The sequence below is a fragment of the Manacus candei genome, unplaced genomic scaffold (genome assembly GCF_025592945.1).
Source record: "Manacus candei isolate 608988 ecotype Guabito, Panama unplaced genomic scaffold, ASM2559294v1 h1tg000050l, whole genome shotgun sequence".
In the NCBI taxonomy this organism is placed as follows: Eukaryota; Metazoa; Chordata; class Aves; order Passeriformes; family Pipridae; genus Manacus; species Manacus candei.
In genome coordinates, this window is record NW_026138098.1 from 13,124,231 (window position 1) to 13,137,489 (window position 13,259).

Consider the following 13,259-nt stretch of genomic DNA (forward strand, 5'->3'; position numbering starts at 1 on the left):
TGAAAAACTGAGTCATTGCAGAGGACAGGGATGATTTGTATGATTACAGTCTCTGTGATCATGTGTGATATCTGAGGATTACACTCAAAATACTATATGCTTAATACAGTGATTTCCAGTCCAGTTCATTCTTATGAGTAGAAGATCTGTAAGAGCATTTATTTTATAAGTAGAATTGTTTCTGAAGTCAGCTGATGCAGGCTTTATAAATCTATATCATCCAGCTAACAATCTCCTACACAAGATAAAGCCCTGTTGGGTCACACATCATATTTCATATTCCACAGTCCTGGGATTAAAAACAGTATTTTCCAACATGGTGAGCATTTTAGCTCATCACTGGTCTCTGCTCTTAAAAATTATAAAAACACTTGTTAGAAAACAGCATTGCAACAATTTGAATTCACAAGCCATTAAGCTGAAGCACTGTTCTCTGGCTGCACTCTAATTGCCATGCAGAAAACATTTCAGGGTGCAGATTTAAATATTAACAGCCTTGTAACAGTAAAACATTTAACAGTAAAATATTTACAAGCAAGCAATTATATTAAAGTGTATTACAGTAAAAGACAAAATCCAGAGCCCTGTTGGAGAAAGATGCCTGACACAGGGGGAAGCCCAGCTTTTGCTAGTAAGTAATAATTTTGCTTTATCTCCTCTTTAAGGTTTAATGTAATTAAAACAGTGCCAACCAAACGTGACATGTTAACTGACAACACTTACTGTCCCCAAATCTGCTTAAAACACCTTTTTCTTGGATGCAGATAAACTAAGATACCCAAAAGAAGCTCTTCTCCACAATATCTATACAAACTTCCCACTATTCATCCATCCTATATGAGGCACACTTGACTGAAAGAGAAGAGCTCTGGGATGAAACACAACAGTTCACTTCTCTGTCTTTTAAATGAGCACCTGCTATCCTGAACCTACGACACAACTTGATGTCACCTGGGTAAATGCCAGAGACACATCCAGTGGGAAGCTGTTGGGAACACAAACTCCATTCACAGACTATAACCATTCTCCACTTAGTCATGACAGAGTTCAGCATTAAGCACTGACTTTATCTCAGAATCTGCCATTATTATGAATAGGCAGCAAATGAGAACAAGTGATGATGGCTGCTTGTATTTCTTACACAGCAATTGCTGTGTACTATCTCCAAAGGATAAAAATACATACAAGAATGGGAACCAACTGCAGATAATCAGACCACTGCCTGCTGCAGCCATGAGATAATCACAGAAGTAGGAAACAAAAGAGGGGAAAAAAAGCTTATAGCAAATCCATGACAGTCACTGAAAAATGCTGCAAAATATTTGCATTAAATAAGAATCAACAGAAATAGTTCCTGTATCAAAGGCATCCTTTTTCTGTAGGGAAGCAAACACACCAGGCAATTAGCAACACATGAAATTCAGGAGAAAGTTTTTAATTTTTGATTAGGAAGGATGTCCAGTGGAGCTTATGGCCCTGATATTCAATAATTATGCAAACAAAAAAAAATGCCAGGCAGCATCAACTCATATTACCTAAAAGTATGCAGAACAAAGAGGGTATCCCTGCACTTGCAATTCACACTTATACACTGCATGCCCTGTACCCAAAGAACAATGCTTTCTGCACTTCAGTACAGCAGCTATCCAGGTGTCAAAAAAAGTATCTTGCCTTCTTTTACCTTCTGACCTTTCCTTTCCTTGCCTTCAGCCTCGTTGTTCCATGGATAAATGTGAGCATTGAAGAATATCTTAACAATTACAAACTTGTATATCAGCACTACCACAGAGCACACACAGTCCATCTTGCATTTCACTGTGAGCTCCTCTCCTGCCACTCCCTGGGCTCATTAGGTAAATGTAAAACGGGAGTACCCATAATAATTTTTCTTCTGCTTTATGAATGCCAACCAGTTTAATTACAATTGCAGTGACTTGGATTGTTCTTCTGTTTATACTATGCTGGCCTGTCCCAGCAGAGAATGATAAAACAAATTAAGTCAGTCCTAGCCAGGGAATAAACACCTTCTGGGTGCTGGTCAAAAACACAGTAAATGTGCACCTAAAACACGTCCCTGCTCATGACCCAAGAAAGCCGAGCCCCTTATGTCTGATCAGTCTGTCAGCATCCCATAAGAGGACTCTTCACCAAACAGATTCACTGGATTGGAGAGCGATTTCACTGCCCTTTTCAGGGGGGCTAAGCCAACAGCATGGAGACCCCTCATCGAGTCTTCCCAATGTGTTATGCACTGCCAGCAACTTGGTTTGTTGCACGTGGGAAGAAAGTGGTTCTTTTTGAGAGGCTTCACCAGTCTCATCATATTGTCATAGTGTTACAAAGAAATCTTCTTTTGGCAGAGGAGATATAAACCCAAAGATACTTGAGCAGGATAGGTCCTCCAGCTTCCCTGTAGGAGAGTTGATGATAGCCTAGGAAACTGCACAGCCTGACTCTGTCTGTGCACTGTTCACCTGGGGGATGCTGCTGAGCACAACTGCAGGAGTAGTGCTACACTTGGGAGGAATACAAAGTGAAATATTTTTGAAAAATACATGAAATCTACTGAGGCTTCTAATGAAAGAAGATTTGAAAATCTGCTAAACACTGAAAAAAATGATGAAGTAGTTCATAATACCTTATTAACTCCTAAAAAAAATTATTGCTCTACTAAAAAAAAAAGGGTGGGGGGAAGTTTGTAAGCTTGTATTAGCACTCCAATATGCAGTGTTTAAGACAACACCACAGCACCAAAAACATGCCCTGAAGGATAACAGGAATTGTGCTTGCTAGAATCATAAAATCTGTCACCTAAAGCCATCATATGAAAAACTAGAAATAAAAGCATTATTTAGGCAAAGCTAGCTTCATTTACTGTTTAAGCAATATAGCTTCCCATTTGCACTCAGCTACTTTAGAAGTGGCTGTCCAGTCACAGCTCTGAAGTTCACACAACAGCTGTGCCAGCTCCTTCCCACACACTTAAGGCTGGGCTGCAAAACCTTTGGTCATCAAAGGTTTACACGTCTCGGCCCATTCACATACGGGGGCAGTTTGCTGCACAGATACATAATGCACCATCTAATGAGCTGTACAGAATCTGGCCCTCACAGTTATATGATCAGTTCTTGATAACAACACTGCTCCTGGCCAGGAGCATAACACCAGAGTGCACCCACCCACTACTAGATGCAGTAGTGTCTTTGAGGACTAGGAGCCTTGAAAGGACTCTGATGGAAGAAGGCTGGAAATTACGTTAACCTTATGTTTAACCTTTTCCCCCACATACTGAAGACCCATGCCACAGAAACTGTTCTTTGACTGGGGAATGCTTAATGGCCTTAATGCCCCTGTCAAAATACCATTTTTAATAGATCCAACTTCCTCAAAAGGTGTTTATTATCTATCTGGTCACTAATTATACTGCCTCTTCATGGGGAAGAGCAAAAGATCATGGCTAGAAATACATTTTACTCTCCTGGACCCAAACGGGGTGCTTGCTCCTGGGTACCTGGATCCAGCAAAGCCGGGAACACGCGTGATGTGCTCCATCAAACACGACACCGGTCTTTTGCAACTAAGATCTTGCACATCAAACAAGATGGAGGTCACAGACAGTAACGTGCAAAGCTGCACACTAACCCAAGCAGCTGCGAAACACTATCTGATCCAGCTCAGATTTGCCTCCTGAAGGCCCCAGGACTCCTAGAAGATAACACGTCTCACAGGAAGGCAATGCTGGAGAGCTCAGCGCTGCACTGCGATGCACTGCTAACCCCCTGAGCACTATATATACGACAGATATCACACTCAATATCATGCTCCGAGAATGTATCCTTGCTCACTGCTGGCTCTTTTCTAGTCAGAGTTGCTTTTCTGAAGTCACTTACATACCAAAACATTTTTTGTGTATGATTCAGAAACATGCTATAGTAATAGAGGGGAGACAGGGAGTCTGCCCAGCTCCGTTCAGTTTTTATCTCTACCAGCTGCTGCACAAAGCACAAGCAATTCAGAAATCATGGCAAAAACATTTTTCTAAACGGTCCTATGGTCTATTGAGAGGGACGGAAGTTTATTACCATCAGTGACTCACTCCCTGCTGAAGATTTTTCCTGGACAAACTGCGTTCTACACTATTATGTTCCAGTAACAATAAATTATTAATAGGCAAGGGAATTCATAGTTCGCCTCACAAAAATGTAACCAAAGCAAGGAAAATATGGAATATGCTATAGAGATTAAGTTAAATATTTCATTTCTCCTCCTCTGATGTGCAAGAATTATAGCCCTTCATAATAAATTTCAGTCTTCCTTTGTCACAAGACATGAACAAACATATAGTATTGAAAAAGAATTGTGTTTATAGCAAATGTAACTTAAAAAAACATTTTTTCCTCTGTCAGTTCCTGTAGTAAGTGCAGAAAATTTGCTTTTCCCAACACAGCCAAAAAGTCAGAAGAGATCTTGGGATACCTGGGATCAATTCCTGACCCTACTAACCCTCCTCTACAGTCCCTGACAAATCATTCCACCTCCCTCTGCCTATTCCCCAACATGTCAGTTAGGAACAACACTTTCACCTCAGCAGAAAAATGGCCTCTGTTAATGATTTTTTAGGGCCACATTTAGGTATAGGAAGGCAGGAAACACCATCTTAAACCCAACAGCAGCAATTAGCCAGGTGATTGGTACATGGAGTAAAGAGCTGACATGACCTTTTGTTAAAAACCATGTTCACTCTCCTGGTTCCTATGCCATTGGTTGTCTAAATTTCAAACTATACATAGAGGATTTCCACACCATCATGCTTGAAGCTTTTGGTTTTTTTCACCTGTACAGCAGTGTGGGAAGCTCTGCAGATTATCTCCCAATTTTTAAAAATAAAGCCTACTTGAACACCTGGCTCATACTGGAACATACAGAGTTTCATACTCCACTAGCAAGGAACAGAAGGGGGAAAAAAAGTAAAGAGAACCTTCTAAATCTGGCAAAGATACTTTGAGCTTCATGCCCACCCACATCTGAGTCTAACAAAACAAAGTCTCTCCCAAAACTGACTCAATCCTAGACTCTAACAGCAGTTTGTCACTTCCACCTATATTGTTTATCCATCTTATGATCCATTCCTACCGGCATGGAACCAACAGGAACATATTCATGACTGTGGGTGCACTCTCCCACTCTTGTGGAAACAGGAGTTTCCACAAGAAACTGATCCTGTTTCACGGGATCAGCCCTGAGGGCATCAATCCTACAGCCTGTGGCCACCACAGGATTGCCTGGAAGGGTCTCTCCCATTCAGTCCATGCAGGAAGAGATATACTACTCACTGCCATTGAGGCATGACAGACACAGAGCCTATTTACAGGAACGATCAAGATTCAATAAAGCAACTTCAAAATATGCCAGATGTCAGCTCTGTGTTTACAGAGAGAGCAAAGCAATCTGAAGGCATCTGTAATTACTGCTTGCTCTGAAAGTGGGAATTTTAAAGGGAAAGGTGGGTGGAACAGGAGAATAAACTCTTGCGGTTCTGACTGTCAGTTAAGAGCAAGTGCTAGTAATGAAAAGATTAGAAAAAGAGCAAATGTACAAAAGCTCATCCCACCCATTGGAGTAAGCAGGCAAGAGAAAAGAGCTTGGCTGCTCCAATACGGTGTGGAATGATGCAGTATGAACAGGACTGAGGAGATCTAAGATGCACCCCGCTGCCACTGTCCCCGGAGCCAGGGTAACTCCCACGTTGCTCCATCCTCCAAACACAGAACATGAGCTAACTGCAGCAGTTCCTCCAAAACTTACTGATTTAACAAATGCTGAACAGACAGAGTGTCGAGTGTCTCAGATGTGTTCTGGCTCCCCACATTCCATCTTAATTCATTCTAGAAGAAATCTTGGAGTGACAGTGCAGCTGAAACCCTGGGCAGGCAGCTGCAGCACTCACAGGAATGCCTCGAGATTCCCTACTTCGTTCAAGAGCCAGGGAATAGGTTCTTCTGGATCTTATCCTGTTCCTGACGTGAACTTGGATTCATTCTCTTGTAGCAGGCATAACTGAAATGCACACTTTAAAATGCTTTGTTAAATAGGGATGAATTGCTGAACAAATACAGATTTTATAAAATACCTCAAGCAGGAATACAAATAATTACAGTGGCTCAAAAAAAAAAAAAAAAAGCTCTGTGAAAAGGAAACATTTTTTCATGGCAATGCAGATTTCCACCCATTGTCTTAGAATAATCATTAGGATGTGAAAATGGTCTGTGAAACATTTGAGATGGCATGGAAATCATTTAGACAGTGCTCAAAACACCATTTATGGAAATTTGTTTAGAAGACTATGAAATTATAAATATCTACCTATAGAAGCAAATTTACCTTCCAAATTTATGAACAAATTTATTAAGACAATGTATTAAAATCAAATATTGATACTGCAAAAAATCTCAGGAGGAAACACAATTTGTATGGGATCTGAATTTGTCATTAGTGCTTTACTGAACAAATCAGTGACAAATGCATATCCACATATATTCTAACTGTGCTTAGCATCTGCCATACAACATCAGTGTGCAATCCAGTTCCAACAAAGAGAACAAATAAAGGTATTTTAACAGTGGAAGACATGGAAGGAAGAAAGAGCACTCTCACCAGCAGCAGCTGAGCAAAAGAAGGCTCTTGTACCACCAGTGAAGGGAGAAAGATAGAGGGGTGTGTAAACTAATATGCTGTTCAGCATATGGGACAACAGTGTAACTTAAAAGTCCTATACAAATGAAACGCACTTTACTTTTTTTCTGCTCTTGTCAAGGTAACCAGACCTCAAAACATGGAGAACACACCACAGCTTGAGCAGAGCCCAGTTCAGCCATGGTCTAGTAACCACGGCAGTGTTGGATCAAGGGTTGGACTTGATGATCTCGGAGGCCTTTTCCAACCCAGTTGATTCTATTATTCTAAACCCTAATCCCGAGCCCACCTTCACCAGGAGCTTGGAGAACTCATTCCCTCTTTTGCCAAGGATGAAGGGGTGTCATTTCAGGCCACAGAAAGTTATAAATTTGAAAGACTTACAACCTCACACCATTAGCAAGTTACTGAAAATCAGATGCCTGTAGAGGAGAGCACTAAGGTCAATACAACACGCAAGAGGGACATTCCATGCTTGTTTCTGCAGGATCAAAGGCCTTGTGAGCAGCAGCTGTGGAGAGGAAGAGGAAGGAAAACAGCAAAAGGGAGGTGCTGGGCAGGCCCACAGCCATGCAGCCACCGCTCCAGCTTGTTCACAGCCATGACACAAGGATCCTGTTAGGGTGGCACCTGCCCACAAGCACCTCACTGGTAAGGCACAGCAGCTCTTCCTGGAAGAGCTTGTAGGATGGTGTTATGCCCCACAGAAGAAAAGAATAAAGTCAGAGCCATGGGAGTCCCATGAAAAAGTTTGGCTCCACATAAATTTTACTTTCTTTTGCATTTCACCTTTACAGACCACATTCATATCACAACCTGCTCCTACAAACTGGGTGCAAGTAACAGGCAAAGCTTAGGACAGAATCTGGCTCATTGTGCTTCCTCAAATGTGTCCATCACCACTGCAGTTCCTCCAACACAGCCCTGGGATCCATCAGAAGAACATCTCGACCCCCTGAGCCCCACCAGGGTGGGAGCATCCCACAGCTGCCACATTACGGCAGTGGCTGTTATTCCAAATAAGGGAACTTGTTGCAAACTCCCCTCAAGCTGCCTTTTTCTGGCTGGTTTATGTTAGGGAGACAAGACTAAACAGACCTTCATATTTTCAGAATTAACCACTAAAAATGAAAAATTGATTGTTTGTTTCCAGAGTGCAGATGAAGGGGAGTCCTGCGGCCAGCAGCCTCTTTTGGAATCTATGCCACAATGAATCCAGCACCGGGTTATCTCCTTTCTCTTAAGAGTCTTTGGGACGGATTCAGTAAGGAGTAAACACGTGTCAGCCCTGAGTCACACTTTGGTACAACCACACCGTCTCCCTCCTGTTTCTCCCAGTGTGGACCAGGCTTAATGTGTGGCCCCAAAGCAGTTTTTCTATTGTATTTCACCATTATTTTTGCCAGCGTGACAGTCAGGTTGTTATTTTTTTTTAAGTTGATGTATTAAATGTCAGATCAAGGGAAGTTTCACTGCTTTGCAGCAAACTTACGCCACATAGGCAGTATCTTTTAACTGCTGTCATGAATCTAAATTGAAGCAGGTCACATCATTTCCCTCTTACTATTTAAATAGTTTCAGTGGTCTTTCAACTATCAGGACTGCTATTAAGTGCAGCAAGGCTTGAATTAAGTATTTTCTGGCTGCACTCCTTGAACAGATGCATCCTTACTCTATCTAACCACTAATCCACATGGAAGTTGTATGACCACTTTTTGCGCAGTGCTGAGCTCAACCTAATATTACCACATCTCAGCAGAGCTTATTTACTCAAGTTCAGCCTAGGCAAACTAAATTCGCCTCTGCCTGACACATGAACATATGCTCACATCCCAGCTGGCAGGATCTGGGTATCACCTAGTTAACCCTTCCTTCGCTTTTCCCCATCTCTGCACAGCCACAGGCTGTTTATTCAAACCTGATAAACATGATAAGCCTCAATACGGCAAAGAAATATGGAAAAGAAATACGGCCTGGGATGTGACATTTATTCAGCAACAGAATTTTCAATACAGTGCTTGCAGTTAAACAAAGAGGGAGAGAGACAGAAGAGAAACAAAGGAAGGTCCTACAAGTCAAGAAACGCACAAACCCCATCATCCACCAACACTTAGAGGAAACCCATCCCCAGCCCGTCTTGCATAAATCAAGACTAAGTCCCATCAATCCCATTAATACATTACATGTCCCATAATTAAGCTACTGAGAAGCCTTGCTCTTCCTGAAACCCAGTGCAGTGGGCTGTCAGCTCTGCACCCCACATGGGAAACGCTGGGGCTGGAGCAGGCAGAGGATTGTTGTAGCCAGAAAAGCGAGGAGGCATCCCAGATAAGGATCGATTCCACCATTACTGCTATGCAGGGAGCATGACCTGTGTTACTGCTGGCTCCCTGGAGACCCAGACAGAAATCACCACATCAGTAGAAAGCAATAAAAAGAGTCTAGAGGAGCACTGAGCAGCAGCACCCAGCTGCAGGCAGAAAAGGCAGTAAGAGAGCTTGGAAAGGAGCTAACTCCTTATCAACCTCCTTCCATATCCACAAGTCCAGCGATGTTTTCAAAGCACACATCAGGATGCCTCATTCTGGTTGTGTTTATTTGAACTGCACATGTAAATACCTTATCAGAGAAACAAATGGCCTTTTTCATCATAACTTGGCTCTTCTTTGTTCCCAAGCCCATGGCACAGACACACAGCAACGCAGAGGGCGCAGACATGGCTGTAAGCACAGCTACTCAACTGGCAGCAAACCAGGCCCCTGCGCTGCCAAATTAAAAGCAGAAATGCAGATGGGAAAGGTGCCTTTTCTCCCTCTGGCCAGCCAGCCACCTGGCACAGAAAGAGTCAGACTGATAAGGTAGCGTGAATGCAAGAAACCCATTTAAAACTCAAGCGAACTCTTCCCAGGAGACACCTCGTGCAGCTCTGGCTATGCACAGCAACATGTACCCATAAATTCTTCCCCTTTGTAGTCAGTCCTGCTAATCTGGTTAGGAATTGAGAAAACTATTAAAAAACATCAATTTGCTGTTCTTAACACGTACCTTCAAGAGAGACAACCAACAAGAAAACACAGGTTTGAAAGGAGACAGCAGCAAGTACGTGAGCACAAGACAGGGGCTGGGATTTTCCATCTGTCTCTGCCAGGAACTCACTTTCTCCTCTGGATTATGTTTGTATGAGGCAGGATCTAATCTAAATGGAGAAATTTATGTAGGTTGGTGCTTGCTTTTACCAGAATTATGTTTTAAAGGCAAGATGGTGCGTTTTGCTTCAAGTCTAAAAGAGCACCGCTGAGAGGGATGGCACAACTTCCAGTTCACATCTTTATCTCTCACAGCAGAATCTGGTTCAATAAGTATTGGGACATCAAATCCAAAACATGATTACATGTAAAACAGCATGGTAGAGTTTTTCACTGCTGCATAATCTCCACAAAGCATGTCAATAGTTAATTCAGCAACACTATGCTGACTTAGTCCTTTCAAACATAAAGTTCTGGGATATCTGAACTCAAGTAAAACTTGAGTACAATATAGGTATAAGGTCTCTTAAACCATAGGTGAATGTCAGGGTAATTTCATAGAATCATAGGTTGGAAAAAACCTCTAAAATCATTGAATTCAATGCTTCCTATAACAGTGATTCCACCACTTTCCTGGGCAGTCTGTTCCAAAGCTGGACCACTCTTCCAGAGAAGAAATTTTTCCTGATGTCCAACCTAAACCTCCCCAATCGAATTTTGTATTTGTCAGCTCAGATGGTAAAAGTGTAATACTTGAAGAGATGCTCACTGCATCTACAAGTAATTTTAGAGTAGCCTCCAGTGAACACCTCCATACTCCCACCTGTGAGCCATTTCCCATTGGGGAGGCAAAACTCCATCTCCTTCACTTTACAAGCACAAGCAGTTCTCATTAATTCAAGCATACCAGCAAAATACACATGGAATACAATGTGGAAGAAGTTGAATGCCTACACACACAGAAAGATATGTGGGTATCCATGTACATATGCATGCTGCCAAAGCCTGAGAGATCCTGCTGTGACCACTGCTCCTAATTTACTTCCACCTACCCTCGACTTTACAAACCATTTTTTAATAGAGAAGCACTCTGAGGGAGTTTTAGTTCTGCAACACCACCTCAAAAAAGAAAAAAAAATCTAAAACAGTTACACCAAAAGTTGGGGGGGGAGGAGATGTGTATGGACTAAAATTATCTCTGGAGCTCTCACAGAGCCTTTTAATAGGCAATAAAGTTGCGGCCTCAGGATCAGGTTGTTAAGATGAGGATAAACACTCTCACACCATGGATGAGCCAAACAACCACAGTCCTTTGGGGCAGCTGTAAATCCCAGCCGGACAGAAGGCTCCGGCCGCCCCGGGTGTGTGCAGCAACAGTGACAGCTGGTGGACACAGGAGGAAGGCCCGGCACATCCTCCTCCTCCTCCTAGGCTGAGTCATGACCCACTAGCCTTGGAGTCAGATTTTGGGTGGTTTCACCCTTAGGCACCACCAACCAGGCACTTGAGAGTTACCAGCATGGCCAGGGCATGGTTTACCTCCTCACAATTTGCTTGTCATCTGCTCCTGCTGCCTGCAGCACTCATACATTTGTGGAAAACCCACAAGACAAGTACCTTTGGCTGCAGTCAGTAAAGGGACCTGCAGGACCACAGTGCCAGGAGGGGTGGCAGCCATTCACTCCCAGATGCTGAAGAGTCTAAAACCTGATTTGTATTCTTCTTCAAGGGAGAAAATAGCTTTTTGAAATTGTCCATTATTTTCTCTCTCACACCAGGCAGGGAACAGACTGTACTTTTTGCTTCTGATTCACAAATATTAAATCCCCTCTTCCCACTATTGGTGACTCATGAAAGTGACTCATTCACCTCTTGATAGTTTTATTTCCCTCACGTCTAAAATAAAAAAGAAAAAAAATCCCCCATATTGGCCTCTTGGAAAAAAAAATAGCCTTTTCTTCTAGTTGTCAGCTTTTGCTTATAACACAGATTAAAGGAGAGTTCATCTCGGACTCCAGACACTAACTCACTCCTCTGGGTGGTCTACAAAGCCAGCAAAATGAGAGCACGAGAGGACTCCTATCCCGGCTGTAACCTCATTATTCTCCCCAGTAGAGGCTGCTGAAGCAAAAGCAACATGACAGCTCTGCCCCATACAGGGTGGCCCCGAGCTTCCCAACCCACATGCAAGCAAAGCCAAAGCCCTAGAAATAAAGCTAGAAAAACAGTGGGAAAGAAAGATTTTGCAGGTTGGCTTTGTGTTTGGTCTCGTGAGGTTTTTTAGTGCTGAGATGCTCTGCTCTGAGTCATTGAATCACAGGGGCTGTAGCCAGCCAGGCAGCTGGGTGACAGGGGGTGGGAAAAGAGGGCACTGAAACCTCGTGCACATACAGCGTGTGGGAGGAGAAGGTGAAAATACCACGGTGCCATCACTCGGGAGGTTAAGGTGTTCTCTGCTGCACAGAACACTTCCATTGCCCCATTTACACAGAGGGCAGAGGAAGGGGTTCAAGTTGAAAGCACTGAAATCAAAGCAAGATGTCTGGGCAAGAGAAAAGGGAGCAACATTAAATGCTTGTAAAGACCCCAAGAGGATCAACATCTGAGGAGTTGGTCTTCCCAGCTGTCTACCTGATGAGACTGGGAATGTACAGGAGTGTGAGAGGAGATGCCACACCACCTTCCAAACCAGCAACAGCCAAGAACAGTCACAGGGGACATGCCAAAGGCAGGGCAGAACATGTCAACCTTCTTGGATAATTGTACAGTGCCTTTTTGACACAGATCTTTGAGGGTTTTGCCCCGTTATCCAGGAAAACCCAAGCCTGTGCAAGGCTAGCATTGTTTTCCTGGCTGCACACCACTACAGAACATTCAGGGTGGAGAAGACTTATTGTAGCTGGGGCAAGATCAGAATAACTCCTACAGACCCAAATCTGTTAATTTGCTCTACTAGAGAAGGGTTGTTCCCTGACTGAATTTATTACCCAAGAGCTGAATCAGTAAGTCTGATGTTACAAGGCCTAAGGCTTCTATAGCTGAGTGATGTCTCAAAATTTACCTGCTAATCACATCATGTCTTCCTCTCTCTTTTCATCCTTGCTATATCCAGTGAGCACTTTAAATGAGTCTTGTTCATGTTTGCACCCATCAAGTAGAGTAAAAACATAACTACTTATTTAGTCTTTACTTGGCAAAGCTACTCATATTCAGCTCTTTTTAATCTTTGCTCTTAAAATCAATCTTTTCAAAACTAGATGATCTGTAAGGTCCCTTCTAACCCAAGGTATACACTTATTTTCTTTCTGAATTTCTTGTTAGTCTCTCCAAAAACTATGTGCCCAGAATTGTTGTGAGACATTAAACACATACAATTGCAAAGAGCATCAAATCACCTTTGTGGAAAGTGAGAAAAGGATTTTTTTTTTTTTTTTTTTTGAGGATGCTTCTGTGGAAAACTTATAATTCCTAGTTAGAATAACAAAGAGTTAAAAACCAGAGAAATTATCCCGTCTGCAACAAAGATGTAAAGTAAGTGAT

The 13,259-nt window shown here is 42.6% G+C and overlaps 1 protein-coding gene across 2 annotated transcripts in view; it reads right to left on the reverse strand.

Annotated features, from left to right (window-relative positions):
- NEURL1 (neuralized E3 ubiquitin protein ligase 1) overlaps positions 1-13,259 on the reverse strand; it is a 146,834-nt gene that overhangs the window by 108,664 nt on the left and 24,911 nt on the right. The window contains exon 1 of one of the 2 annotated variants that reach the window (XM_051800699.1): positions 1,682-1,767. The exons of the other annotated variant lie outside the window; for it this stretch is intronic. The gene's annotated coding sequence lies outside the window, so the exon portion shown is untranslated. Of the gene's footprint in view, positions 1-1,681; positions 1,768-13,259 lie in introns of those variants that run through there. 2 annotated transcript variants of the gene reach the window in all.